This window comes from Excalfactoria chinensis, chromosome 13 (assembly GCF_039878825.1).
Source record: "Excalfactoria chinensis isolate bCotChi1 chromosome 13, bCotChi1.hap2, whole genome shotgun sequence".
NCBI classification, from domain to species: domain Eukaryota; kingdom Metazoa; phylum Chordata; class Aves; order Galliformes; family Phasianidae; genus Excalfactoria; species Excalfactoria chinensis.
Window position 1 is genome coordinate 4,548,478 of NC_092837.1, and position 14,834 is coordinate 4,563,311.

Genomic DNA, 14,834 nt, shown 5'->3' on the forward strand with positions numbered 1-14,834 from the left:
GGATACACACGTGGAAAAGACGTCCCTTTTGCTAAACATGCGATCTGTGCTTTGCCTGAGGTCACATACTGCAGCTCTGCATCGCATTTACGTGGAATTTAAAGTTGTTTCAAAAGAATACTTTCATTAGGCTCCCCGGCCTCACACTGGGAACTGCTTTACCGCCATACACCGCTGTGTCAAAAAATACACCTCACTTTCATCCACTTTCCCGTCACCCCCCCAGCCTTCCCCCCGGAGCTCCACAACACCCGCCTCGCTTTGGGGGCCACGACAAACCCCGTCCTGCCACCCGCCGGGCCCACAAGGCGACCCCACAGCTCCCCTCAGCGCCCCCCTGCGGTCCGGCCCTGCGCAGCCGCGGAGCGGGGGCGGCCTCGGCGGGCGGGGCGGAGGGAGGAGGAGGAGGAGGAGGAGGAGGAGGAGGGGGAGGAGGACCGGCCCGCCCGCAGCCGCCGCCAGCACCACCGCCGCCATGATGCTTGTTTGCTTTCAATGAGTGTGAGGAGGAGGCGGGGGGGAGCTGCTCTCCCGTCCGGCCCGCGGCAGGAAACAAAGAGCCAGGCAGGCGGCGGAGCGAGGGCGGCGGGGGGACGGGGATGCTGCAGCCACAGGTATAGGGGGCTCGGGGCGGTGCGCCCGCCGCGCCTCGCCTCGAGGGGGGGCTCGTGCTCAGGGGGACGGGGAGGGCGGGGAGCGGGGCTGCGGGGGTTAACGGGGGTGGGGGGCGCCGGGGGGGGAGGGGAGCCGTGTTATTATGGCGAGCGGCGTAGGGTGGGGGGGGATCCTCCGCTTTGAGGGGCGGCCTGAGAGTTCGGTGAGAGGAGGGGGGGCTGTTGTGTTGGGTGTCAGGGCGCGGGGGGCGGCCCCTGGGGGCGGGCGGCGGGGCTGGGGGCGCTCCGGAGGCGGCCGGGCCGGGCTCGGGGCTGCGGGCGGGGGCTGCGGCTCGTCCTGCCGCCCATCCGCCGCCGGAGCGAGCTGGCAGCTTCTCGGCGAGAATCGGGCCGCGTTCGTATCTTAGGGCAATTAAGAGGAATTAGTGTAACGGCATCTGGAAGCTCCAAGTTCTTTATATATACGTATATATGTATTTATTTATATATATATATTTTTTCCCCCAACTGTTTAAAAATAATTAAACAAAGGCAGAGAGGGAAATGACATCAATCTGATAATGGTCCAAAGCGCAATTTTCCAGCCATCTCGCTTCCCTTCCTTCCTGAGCCCTCCGCTCGCCGAGGGTCGGCGCTGCCGGGGCGAGGCCTGTGGCTGGCAGCGGGCGGCCCGCGGCCCTGCGAGCGGCCGGGCGAGGGGAGAGCCACCCCGAGCGCTCGGAGCTTGATTGGCAGCGCCGGCGGCCAATGGGAGCGGGAGGAGGGCGGGGCTCGCGCTGACATGTGGGGCGGTGGGGGGGGGTACGCACACCTGCGGGGGTAAACAGAGGGGAATTGGGACGGCGCTTCCTTGGGAGCGGGGTGGGTAAGTGGAGGGGTTGTGGAGCTTTGTGAGCGGGCACGTGTATGAGCACGCACGCTTGTGTGAGCCCCTGGAGCGCAGAGAAGTGGGTCAGCGGGGCCTGCGTGCCTGCAGGGAGCTGTGTGGCTCAGGGCTTTGTGGGGAGCTGTAAGCTGGGATCACAGGGGGCTTTAGGAAAGTCTGTGTCTGCGCATCTGTCTCCATGATGGTGTGTGCACAGCGCATCTCTACAACTTCTCCGTGAAAATTCAAAATTCACATCGGCCGTGCTCGTCATTTTGTAGTGTGAGAGCACAACCATAACACACACAGTCAAACAGGTTTGTTGTTTTCCTTCTCCCCCTCCCCCACCCTCCCCTTCTTTTTAATGCCTAACTCTACAAGTGTGCAGAGACAGAGCACTGGAACAGGCAGCCCAGCAAGGCTCTGTTCTGCTCTGGAAATATTCAAGACCCGTCTGGATGCTTTCCTATGAGCCAACTGTAGGGAACACCTATTAGGAGGGGATCTCCAGGGTCTCTTCCAAGCCCAGTGTTTCTCTGATAGTAACCCATGCTGTAATTCTGCAGGCAGCTATTTGCCTTGTAAGCAGAGCTGCAGATCTCCAGGATTTTTTTGTTTGATTGTTTGTTTGTTTAATTGATAGTTTTCTAGGATTTATTTTCTTAATCTAGCTCTCACCATAATGGGTAACAAATCAGAATTCAAGGGATTAAGGAATACTTGCAGTATGTGTCTGGCTTAAATGCAGAGATGTGCAATTGTTGACTGGTAATTGTTTTGTATCTTGCATTATTTTTTTCATTTTAGAGCAGGTCTCGTAATTGGGAATTTATCAGCATTTCCACTGGGGTAATTTTACAGGATTATCCGCCCTCTGTTCTTCCTGCTGGTTCATCTGGACTCTGTGGAGTGTGCTGCTAGCCATGAAGCCTTCTGTGGGGGTTTATTCATGCTCTTACAGACATGGAGCCCTTCACATTTAACTCTTTACTCGCTTTTCATCTGAGTCGTGTGGCTCGGTCTGTTTATAAAAAGGACGCTACCATGCATCCCTTTTCTGTTTGCATTTGGGAGTTGAACTCTATGCAGACAATGAGTTCAGGCTGTTTACTTTGCTTGAATTTTAGAGGAAGAACTGAAATTTAAAGGCAGATGAGGCTGTAATACTGCAGGGGCAGGTAAATGCTTTTGAAATTTTGCATCAGAAGTCTTGAAAACATGTTACAAAAGGCCACAAATTGTGTGAGCATGGTACTCGTCAAGGTAAAAATTACTAAGATCAGGCAGTACTGGATACTAGGAAGACTTATTCTTCTAAGCAAGTGCAACGTTCATGATGGAAACCACTCTTTAAAATGGGGTAGAATACTCCTAAGATAGAGCAAACAGAAAATGCTTTCCCAGCTCACCAACAAAAGCATCTATTCTTTAAAGCATGGCAGCGTAAATAAAAGCAATCTTGTTAAACTACCACTAAACAGCTCGGTCTTCTTGTTTGTAGTGCAGTGTGTCGTTATTTGGATTGCCACCGTGCCTGGGAGGCTGGATGGTGAACCGGAATTCTTCATTCCAGTTGTGCAGCACCTGCTGCAACAGGCAGTCCTGCTGCAGAGGCTGCAGCCTCCTGCTTCTGCTTGCTAGCAGGCTGCAGAGGTCTAAAATTAGCCCCTTGTTTTGTCAGGTAATTGTGTTTGTGTTTGTATATGTAGAGCTTGTAATGTGCCATCCCTGGCTCAAATGGGGCCACATGAAGGGAAGGTTATGTGCAGATTGAATGAAGGTTTATGAATGAAGGTTGTATGCAGGCTATAACTTTATGAATGAAGTTGCCATTCAGTCTTTAGACTTGAAATATACAAGGCGTGTCACTTAAAGGGTTTGGGGTTTTTTAGCTAGGAGAAATGTGTGGCATTCAAAAGTAATAGTGATGTATGATAGGCTTCAAAAAGCACCCCCTACCTTAAAACCCCATGAGAAAGATCTCAACAGGTCCTACCTCTGGATTTTAGTCCTCGTTGCATGATGCATATGTTGACCTTTGCTCCATTGCATACAAAAGCTTCATACATAAAGTAGCCCAACTGAGTCACTTCAGGGCTTTACCTGTTTTGTATTCCCCCTACAGTGCTGGTGCTTCACACTTAAAGGTGTGATTATTCCATAGTATCATGCCAGATTACTAACGTTGTATTAAGCCACATAATTTATGTTCCAATGTTGAAATCAGGTTGTAGGAACCCATTCAACAGCTTGGCATAAGCCTGGGGACCTGCACTCACGTTTTCTGCATTGAAGTGATTTCTGCAGGTGGAGCCTTCAAGAATACAAATGCCTAGGCAGGTCCCATAGAAAAAGCAGTTAAAATGCTTAACATGTCCTGTTGAGCTACTAATTACACTTCCAAGATGGTGCTTATTTAAAAAAAAAAAAAAAAAAGAAAAGAAAAAAAAGTTGGCAACAACCCAATTTTCTCTATTGTAAGAGTGCAACAGAAATCCTTTTTTTAATGCCTCAGAGGGCTCTTTTTAGCACAGAAATCGAGGAGGGCCTAGGAGCAGAAAATGTGTACGTAGTTGGTTACCTAGAAATAAAACGCTTGCTAGGATTTTGGTTTGTGCTGCACTGGAGCTCTGCAGGAAGAGGGTTTTTTGTTTTTCTTGAAGCTGGGAAATATATTAGATATTTTCTTGAGGCTGCTGCATAGATGTGATTGGAGCCATGGTGTTCTGCTGGTTCTCTTGTGTGTCTTAGTTTTGTTCCTGATCTGCAAGCTTTACTCAGCAACTTAAGCAGCTTCTTACTTTAAGCCCATCAGGGCTGTGGCTGTGTCTAGAATGTGCCACACCAATGGGAACGTTAGTTTGTGATGTTAGGGGACTGAAGGAATAATTTAATATACTGCATATTACAGATTACCTGTGTGGCTTTACTGCTTGTTTTGTGGTGTATTAAGAGTGAAGCACGGATCACACAGGTTAAATGGAGCTCCACAAAAGTGTCGCCCTGTTTAGATCAGTTTGCAGGTCAGGGATCAGAAAATGGTCTGTGCTTCACAGCCAGATCCTTCCACGTGGAACTCACTGAAATGACATCTGCAAAGACAGGAAGGCCTGAAACTGAGCTAAAGCAAAGCTAGGTTTGCACCCATACAACCTGATCCGTATCACTTGTCAGGATGTGAGCCTGGACCATAAGTGACCAAATAATGAAACATACCGAAATGTTTTGCGCTGAACTTCCACCTTTAATGCTTTTTAATCTGTTTTTAAAGAGTTTTAACAGCTGTCCACCCAACAGAAGAGCTTTGCCTGACAAAGCAGAAGTACTATGGACTCAAGGAGGGGAATTTTACTGCTGCCTTAATCAGAGCCTGTCTGTACATAGATGAGTATTCTCAGGGATAAGAGCCGTTGGAATAAGTGATCTGTGAAGTGATTAAAACTAAAAAGGAATCTTTGCTAATGGACATCTTAAGAGATGTAAGTCTGGAGATGAGAGAGCTGGCCTTAAGATAACTACCTGTCACAGGACAGGCCTTTCCCACGTGGAGCAGCCCAGGTGCCTTCTGCTACTACTGCTGTTCAAGTAGGGAGAAAGAAATCAGCTGAAGACAGTTCTCCAGTGGCAGAACTGAGAATACTGCTCTGGTTGGTCATTGCAGGCTGCATCAGTGCAACCATCTCTGAAACAGCACTGGAAACCAACCAGTGGTGTGACTGATGCAGTGGGACTTTTTTTTTAAACCACTGCCATCCTCTTGGCTGGGTATCACTGCTGCTCCAGCACAGCCGAGTGGGGGCACAAAGGGGGTCAGGAAAGAAATCTCCAGTGGGTTTTGTTGCATGACTGAGGGGTTGTGAAACAACATCTGCAGGCTTGTTGGTCTAAATTGAAGCAAAGACAATTTGTGAGTAGTTTGGCTGTTTCTATCAGGATGTGGCTAGATGGGAGAGGAAGAGCTGTAGAAGTGAGTTTTGTAATGTGCTGAACTAGAGTTCAGCAGCTCTAATATTTACAAGCATGTAAATGTCTTCCTAAAAATACTTTCTAGATAAAACATTTCAGAACTTGATACTGAGATCTGTTGTCCTTCAGATATAAAGCAGGAAGGCTGGAAATGAGCTAATGTCCAAATCTCATTTAAAATAATTAGGTTGTCTTTGACTCCAAGTTCTACTGCAAGGCTAAGAGAATAATGTGGGTGAAAACAGGAAGTCAGCATGCACAAAGCAGCAGAGATATGGAAATTATTCTGCAGTTGTATGAAAGAAAACCTGGTAAGGAGCCTTATGGTGTACAGGGCAGTGTTTGAAATAGCATACAAACATGGACAAGGATAAATTCTGCCATACTTGAAATAAAAATAGTTTTTTGGATGGTGGAGAATTGTCAGATAGGATCGTCTGGACACAGTGGGTGGAATAAGGGTTTGAATTTGTTGACATCTTGGTAAGACCATTCTCCAGCCACCTACGGAAGGCAGGTGAGGTCAGCCTTTGGAGCCTTGGTCTTAGCACTGTTTGCATTTTTTTAAACACAAGGCTTCAAGATGGAACTCTTCCATTTAAAGTTGACGTCTTACATTCCATCTTGTACAGTATATAATATGCAATTAAAATAAATTATTAAAGTAATTAGTAAACCCGACTGGTCTTTTAATGTATTGGCATTTCAGAATGCACTGAAATAGAAGATAAAACAGTCGGAACGTTGCCTAGCATTCATTAGCTAGCCAAACTGTTTCTGGGGATACCAGTTCAAGGTTGGGCTTTGCTTAGCAATTTAGTTTTGCACTAATGTTTGTTTTGTATACAGCAGCCTTCTACTATAGGCATAATTATTTATAATTGCTGATAATTAAGAACTATTCTAATCGTCTGGACTCTGTGCTACACTGAGAATGTTTAGAAGTAGTATTTCTAATCGTTAGATGTTTTGCATGCTCAGGAGCGGGAATTTGAGTGATCAAAATCCAGCTGAAATGTTATCAAGTTATCAGTCTAAAAGATAGAGCAATCAAGGACCTCTGGGCTGAAACATGCCCTTCATACTCTGACCGTGTTACAGTTCTCTTTTGAGCCTAAACTGATCTTTATAGCAACCAAACATGAAAGTGAGAACTTGCTGTGTCGCACTACTGAACCTATAGTAAATTTTGTCACTCCCCTCGGCTCTGAGGGTTACGTGTACTACTCCATTGGAATATTGTGCTTCAGGTCAACTGTCTACTGAGAAATCATAATTGCCAATGGAGTGCAGGGGTGGCAGGGCTGGGCAGGGGAATTGTGGGGCTGGAGAACAGCAGCCTCGCTGCCCCTGCCATGCACCTCGGCAACAAGCAGCTCATATTCCTATAAATGCAGAGTGAAAGAGGACAAAGAAACCTTTATTACATTTTAAGTACCTGAAGGTTAAAATTTAATAACGTGTTCATTTAAAAAAATATGAATTGACTTATTTTTAGACTTAATGAAACAGAGCCTGAACTAGTTAGGTACTGTAGCTCTGTGGTCTGATCAGGCCTACAGGACTGGAAAATAGCAAACATCCTGCAACTGTGTGACTCAGCTGATAGAAAACAAGATGCTTTGGTTTTTCCCCCCTCCTTGCAAAAACAAAATTCTCTATTACAGATACTCACTCAAGCAGCAGATATTGACTTAATCATTACTTTATACTTAGCATAACATAGTTCTGATGCATGCTCAGATACCTTCACGGTATGTAAGCCTGCAGAAGAGGAAGGGTTCCTCATTGTTCTGTATTGGCAGCCAGGTAAAACTCTGGTTTTGGAGCTCTTCAAAATATGATGAGGCAGCAGTACTTCCCTGATGGAGCCATTAAACGTTAATACGCTAACAGCCCCTAAAGCGTCATCCTGCTGAGTGAAGAAGCGCATGAAATAACAGTATCACAGAATAGCCTGGGTTGGAAGGGACCTCAAGGATCATGAATCTCTAACCCCCTTCCACAGGCAGGAAGAGATGTGATTAGTGATGAATCTCTTGGAAGTGGGGCAGTGTTCCAGGACTCACAATACGCTGCTCCCTAATGCAAGCAGTGCTAACATGCCATCCCTCCCCACTCCAGGGAGAAGAAAATGTGAATCCCGGGGTGTACTCTGAACAATTTTCATTACTGTTTAGCAAGGTCCCTAATCTGTGATCTTTTTCCCTAGTTTTATATTTTCAGTGCTATATGCTTAAAAAACCCTAATCAAATAATCTTCTTCTATAAAATGTCAAGAATGCTTACTCTGTTCAACAAATACATGTTTACACAGACTTTTCTCCTCCCAGTATGCAAGTCTTACGTAAATATTAAGTGTTCTCATAGAGCTCTTTTATGTATATTTCAATAGAGCAATCATATTCACTCTTAGTATTAAATGTAAGGTTGCATTGTGTATGGGAGATTGGTAATCACAGCCTGAACCTCTGATTAATCAGCTGAGGCAAGTATGGGGTCAGCTGTGGGAGCACAGGTGAGAGTGATGTAGCTGTGCTCCCGGAAGGGGTGGAGCTTGACTCCATCCCCTCTGAGACCTCATTTAAGGGCTGACTCCCACTGGAGCAGTATCTCTTGGAGATCGCTCACCAGGGAGGACTGCCTCAGCTGCTTCGGTCAAGGCACCACCGTTGGTGAGTTTTCCCTTTACTCATTCACTTATATACCTTCTGTACATTTTGTTTCCATCTGTACATTTAAAACCAATACATTTGGCGAGCCAGGCAGGAGCCTGCGAATATCGGAAAAAAAAAAATGTCTTTCCTGTGGAATGTGTTTAGTTGGTTCAAGGGGGAGAAGATCACCCCCTTAGGGAAAATCCTCCCTGGACAAATACCAGGGTTTGAGGCATCCCCATATTTTCAATTAGCGACGATTATCGAACAATGGGGGCCCTTACGGGTAACGGGCAATATGTCCCCTTACCATCTAACTGAATACTTTCAGGGGTTGCAAAAAGATATTTTGACAACCAAAGAAAGGCAAATGGCTGCATCCATGGCTGCTTGGCCTTTATTGAATGCTTTAAATCAGGCAGAGGTTAAATCAGATAAGATTGAACATGAAAATCAATTATTAAAAGCCCGCATTGAAAAATTGGAGGGCGAAATTAATCTATTAACGGGGAAAAATTCATCATTTTTTTCAAACACCCCCCAAATTAGATACATTACAATGGATGATAGTAAGGACCCTGAAACATCGGATCAAACTAAGGTCACTAAATCTGACCTAGAAGAGCCACTTAAGACGGACTTATTAGAAGTCCGTCCTATGGTAACCCAAAAAACAAAAAAAGTCCAGGAGCGACCAGCAGGGGTGCCTCCTGATCAATGGACCCCTGCTGACTCCTATTTACACGTAACAGCACGTCCATATACGCCCACCGAACTTATGGATCTAGTACAGCGCTTCAGGCAAAGACCAAGGGAAAGTGTCCCAGCCTGGCTGTTACGATTATGGGACTCGGGAGCAGAAAGTGTAATAGTTAACGGCTCCGAGGTATCTAAACTAGCAACCATAACAGTCCATCCTGCCCTGAGGCAGAGATTGTACTCAGGGTCCCAGTTCCCTGAAGAGAATCATTCGATCGTAGATTGGATAATGGCTGCCTGCCGTATGGTATGGTCAAATAAAACAGACATGCCAATACATACAGGAATGTGGTCTTCTATGGAAGACCTACAAAATTATATCCGGGAACTAGGCATGCGAGAGGCTGTCTATGAAGATGTATCTGTTAGTCCGGACATGGTGAAGTTTTCCGCGGGAATGAGGGACCTAATCTTACAACAGGCTCCCTCACATATGTATGGAACATTGGTTTCTATATTGAATCCTCTAGTGGCCGCAGAGGCAGCAGTCCAACATGCTGCCCAATTGGTAGCGGACCTGGGGGAAACGGAGCGCCTAAGAACCAAGCGCAATATTATAGTAATTGAAGATCCTGAAGTTTTTCCAATAGCCCGAGCCAGGAGATCGGCTCCACGAACCCCTCGGGCGGGACCCATTAGGGTGTCCCGAAAACAAATGTTTAATGATCTACTCCGAGCAGGTGTTCAATTTGCCAAAATTGATGGGCAGCCCAATCACGTTCTGCTTCAGTTGTGGAAACAGCTGAAGGATGAACAAAAATTTCAAAACCGCCCCAAAAGACCGGGGATAAGGCTTATAGAACGACGACCAACAACAGTTTGGAATCTAGAAGACTTTATCGTGCCAAATAGGAAAAAGAGGCCACCTCAGGTGCCTCGGGTCACAGTACCAGAGGCATCAGAGGTAAAAGACCTGAATCTGGCCCAGTTTATGGCGTGATGAGGGACGTCAGTCACCCTAGGGCCTCTAGACGGGACCGGAGGCCCTATGTGGAATTGACAATATATTGGTCCCGAGAAAATGTGCAGAAGGTTATGGCCCTCGTTGATACGGGGGCGGAAACATCTATAATTTATGGAGATCCAACAAAATTCAGAGGGAACAAAGTAATGATTGGAGGCTTTGGGGGACAGACCGTTCCAGTCACCCAAACGTGGGTAAAATTGGGGGTCGGGCGCCTCCCACCACGGGAGTACAAGGTATCTATTGCCCCAATTCCGGAGTACATATTGGGAATTGATATCTTGTGGGGTCTGGCTCTCCACACAACAGTGGGAGAGTTCCGGTTGCGGCAGAGATGCATTAGTATCCGGGCAATTCAGACAATATTGAGAGGCCATGCAAAACATGAGCCTATTTGTCTGCCCAAGCCACGTCGGATTACTAATGTAAAACAGTACAGACTCCCAGGTGGGCAGGATGAAATAACAAAAACAGTGCAGGAATTAGAAAGAGTGGGTATTATAAGGCCTGCACATAGCCCGTACAACTCCCCAATATGGCCAGTGCGAAAATCGGATGGAACATGGAGGATGACAGTGGATTACAGGGAATTAAACAAGGTCACGCCGCCCGTTCATGCAGCCGTACCCAATATTGCCTCCCTAATGGACACACTAAGTAGAGAAATTAAAACGTATCACTGTGTCCTAGACTTAGCGAATGCATTCTTCAGTATTCCGATTAGTGAAGAATCACAAGACCAGTTTGCATTCACATGGGAAGGCAGGCAGTGGACTTTTCAGGTTCTGCCGCAAGGGTACGTGCATTCACCTACTTTTTGTCATAATTTGGTGGCGCGTGATCTGGCTAAGTGGCAGAAGCCACATAATGTAAATTTATATCATTATATTGATGACCTCCTGTTAACGTCCGATTCATTAGAGGCGGTGAGACAAGCAGCAGATTTATTGATAGCTTATCTGCAAAAGAGAGGGTGGGCTATAAACCCACAGAAGGTGCAAGGTCCGGGGCTATCTGTAAAATTCCTGGGAGTAATTTGGTCCGGAAAAACCAAAGTACTACCCAGTGCAGTAGTGGATAAAGTCCAAGCGTTCCCAGTCCCTACAACATCGAAACAGCTACAAGAGTTCTTAGGTATATTGGGGTATTGGCGCTCCTTTATACCTCACTTAGCTCAGTTGTTGAGGCCATTGTATAAGCTTACCAAGAAGGGTCAATCGTGGAACTGGGGGAAGGTAGAACAAGATGCTTTCCAACAGGCAAAGCTGGCAGTTAAACAAGCCCAGGCATTGGGTATATTTGATCCGACCCTCCCAGCTGAACTAGACGTTCATGTTACCCAGGATGGTTTTGGCTGGGGCCTGTGGCAACGCCAGAGTTCTGTTCGAACCCCCATTGGATTCTGGTCTCAGGTTTGGCACGGAGCAGAAGAAAGATACAGCATGATTGAAAAACAGTTATTGGCTGCCTATTCAGCGTTACAAGCGGTAGAGCCAATAACGCAAACAGCAGAGGTTATAGTTAAAACTACATTACCGATCCAGGGGTGGGTAAGAGATCTAACTCACCTTCCTAAGACAGGGGTGGCCCAAGCACAGACGGTAGCACGATGGGTCGCCTATCTAAGTCAAAGAAGCAGCCTGTCTTCGTCTCCACTCAAGGAGGAATTACAGAAGATCCTAGGCCCAGTGACATATCGCAGTGATACGCCGAAAGAACCAATTGTCGCTCCACCAGAGAAGAGCCCTGTTCAGGAAGGAAGATATCCTATTCCTGAAGATGCCTGGTATACGGATGGGTCCAGCAGAGGCAACCCGAGCAAGTGGCGAGCTATAGCATACCATCCCTCTACTGAGACAATCTGGTTTGATGAGGGGGATGGTCAGAGCAGCCAATGGGCAGAATTACGAGCCGTGTGGATGGTTATAACTAAAGAACCTGGTGATGGCATCCTGAACATCTGTACGGATAGTTGGGCCGTGTACCGGGGGCTTACTCTGTGGATTACGCAGTGGGCTACCCAGGAATGGACTATCCACGCCCGACCGATCTGGGGGAAAGACATGTGGGTAGACATTTGGAATACAGTCAAACACAGGACGGTATGTGTCTACCATGTCTCTGGTCATCAACCCCTGCAGTCACCAGGAAACGATGAAGCGGACACACTGGCCCGAGTTCGATGGATTGGGAATTCACAATCCGAAAATATTGCCCGATGGTTACATCAGAAGCTACGGCATGCTGGACAAAAGATAATGTGGGCAGCTGCTAAAGCATGGGGACTGCCTGTACAGCTATCTGATATCGTCCAAGCATGTCAGGACTGTGACGCTTGCTCGAAGATGAGACCAAGGCCGTTGCCTGAAACAACATCCCACATTGCTAGAGGATATAGTCCTCTTCAGAGATGGCAGGTTGATTACATTGGGCCCCTCCCTCGGTCTGAGGGGGCGAGATATGCCCTGACCTGCGTTGATACTGTAAGTGGACTGCTGCAAGCCTATCCCGTACCAAAGGCAAATCAAGCATATACAATTAAGGCACTCACTAAACTGATGTCTGCATATGGGACACCTCAAGTCATCGAGAGCGACCAAGGGACTCACTTTACTGGAGCGATGATACAGCGCTGGGCAGAAGAGAACAACATTGAATGGCGATTCCATCTGCCATATAATCCAACAGGGGCAGGCCTTATTGAACGCTACAATGGTATTCTTAAGGCTGCCCTGAAGACAGACTCTCAGTCCCTGCAGGGGTGGACAAAAAGATTATACGAAACCCTGCGGGACTTGAACGAAAGACCTCGGGATGGCAGACCCAGTGCTCTGAAAATGTTACACACTATATGGGCCTCCCCTCTTAGGATTCAAATTACAGGTGCTGATAATGAGGTAAAACCGCAGGTTGGTAATGACAATAATCTTCTGCTCCCTGCCCCTGAGAATCTAAAACCAGGAATCCATAAGATAAATTGGCCCTGGAAGGTGCAAGTAGGACCTAAGTGGTGTGGCCTACTTGCACCTTGGGGGAGACTATTGGAGGTGGGAGGTTCAGTTACCCCCTCGGTGATAGGTACATGGCCTACTGACATCGTGGTCAATACTCCGGTCTTTATTGCTAAAGGGACACCCATCATGTCCCTATGGCAGATCAGGACTCCTCCTCTGGTGCCAGATATAGTTATACAGCCACAGATATCTGGCCAGAGGGTATGGTATCGGAGGCCGGGACATAATCCGGTGCGAGCAGAAGTATTGACCCAAGACAAGAATACGGCCTGTATCTTGCCCTGGAGGGCAGACCTTCCTCTCCTGGTACCCTTGAAACATCTGTATTACTCTCCCTAAGATTCTAAGCCTCTAGGACCATCAGAGAACAATTTGTGTGGACTGATGAAACGCAAATGGACCTGCACCTCGAGATGGCTTGTCTCCAGTAACATCTATCAAGCACTGGCCCACGGAAGATCGTGAATACCCATCCAATCATCATTTGAATAACATCAGCATTCGGTGCGACGGGAAATTGTATCAGCGTCGCGTTGGGTCTCTGTGATAAGGGAAAACTCACCTAATCATTGGTTCACGCTGTGAAGGGGTGGAGTGTATGGGAGATTGGTAATCACAGCCTGAACCTCTGATTAATCAGCTGAGGCAAGTATGGGGTCAGCTGTGGGAGCACAGGTGAGAGTGATGTAGCTGTGCTCCCGGAAGGGGTGGAGCTTGACTCCATCCCCTCTGAGACCTCATTTAAGGGCTGACTCCCACTGGAGCAGTATCTCTTGGAGATCGCTCACCAGGGAGGACTGCCTCAGCTGCTTCGGTCAAGGCACCACCGTTGGTGAGTTTTCCCTTTACTCATTCACTTATATACCTTCTGTACATTTTGTTTCCATCTGTACATTTAAAACCAATACACATTGCGATAGGCAAGTCCTCAAACTCCTGAATATTCAACATGAAAACATTTGTGGTGTTCTGAGGGGCTTTAGTCTGTTTTGCTCCTCATTGGAGGAAACGTTTCTGCACTTTGGTTTATCTGTTTGCATAGTTATGTGTTGTAGCAAGATAGAACCAGCAGCAGCATGACATAGCAGGGTATAAATTGGCTTCGTGTTCCCCTGTGAAGCTGTGAGTGGCTGGGAGATCCAGAGATGAACCACACTGAAGCTTTTTTTTTTAACATAATATATCCAAATAAGACTGGTATGAAGTTTAAAATGAGCTGTAGGTATAGCAAGAATTAAAGAACTAAGTGCCTTTCTCTGTACAGGTTTTATGGGGAGCACATACAGGTACGTCTGTGTCCCAGATTTTAAATGAGAATTTAGGTAAAGTACATTGAATTTACCTCTTGTGTCACTTGAGGTCCAGCTGGGACACACTGGGTATATTTGCTTCTTTTCCTTGCTACTTCTTGCCTGCAACTACTTTTTCCATTATATTTCAGGATTAAGATCATTAACTAGTTTGTTGTCCGTACGTGGTATGGACTGAGGGTAAATCCAGGTATTGCCTCAACTCATCCATTCAGGTGTGTATGAAGCTCTGCCATAGACCTGCTCAAGCTCCTGTTGTTTTCTGCAGGGAAACCGGTGTTGCACCTCATCATCTCAGCCAGGGCAGCAGCCCTATGCATGGGGCTGTTGCTTCATTCAGCCTGTACTTCAGGCTGAAAAGTAGTTCAATTCCCATAGAAATCATCACTTAGTAAGTAAAACGCCAACGCTGCAGGGAACATGAAAGCAATAAACTTAAGTCTCTTTGAGCAACCACTTCTGTAATGAACAGTTAGTGCTCCGTGGGAAATGCAGAAAATGGGTGTACGTGAAAGAACAAGTTTAGTAAATTTTAAGTTTTATAGTGAACATAGGAATACGGTATTATAAAATCGGCTTTAACTTTCCCCCTCCCTAAGAGGAGCATCTTTCAGGTGCATTTCTGTTCCTTCTCTTTGAAGAGTATCACTAACCAGAGTTCAAATCAGTAGCTTCTCTTCTTCCT

General features: G+C 46.8%; 1 protein-coding gene across 2 annotated transcripts in view; it reads left to right on the forward strand.

Moving 5' to 3' along the window:
- The first annotated feature begins 407 nt into the window (after positions 1-407).
- CNOT6 (CCR4-NOT transcription complex subunit 6) overlaps positions 408-14,834 on the forward strand; it is a 35,888-nt gene continuing 21,461 nt past the window's right edge. For both annotated transcript variants that reach the window (XM_072348100.1, XM_072348101.1), the window contains exon 1: positions 408-614. The gene's annotated coding sequence lies outside the window, so the exon portion shown is untranslated. The remainder of the gene's footprint in view (positions 615-14,834) is intronic.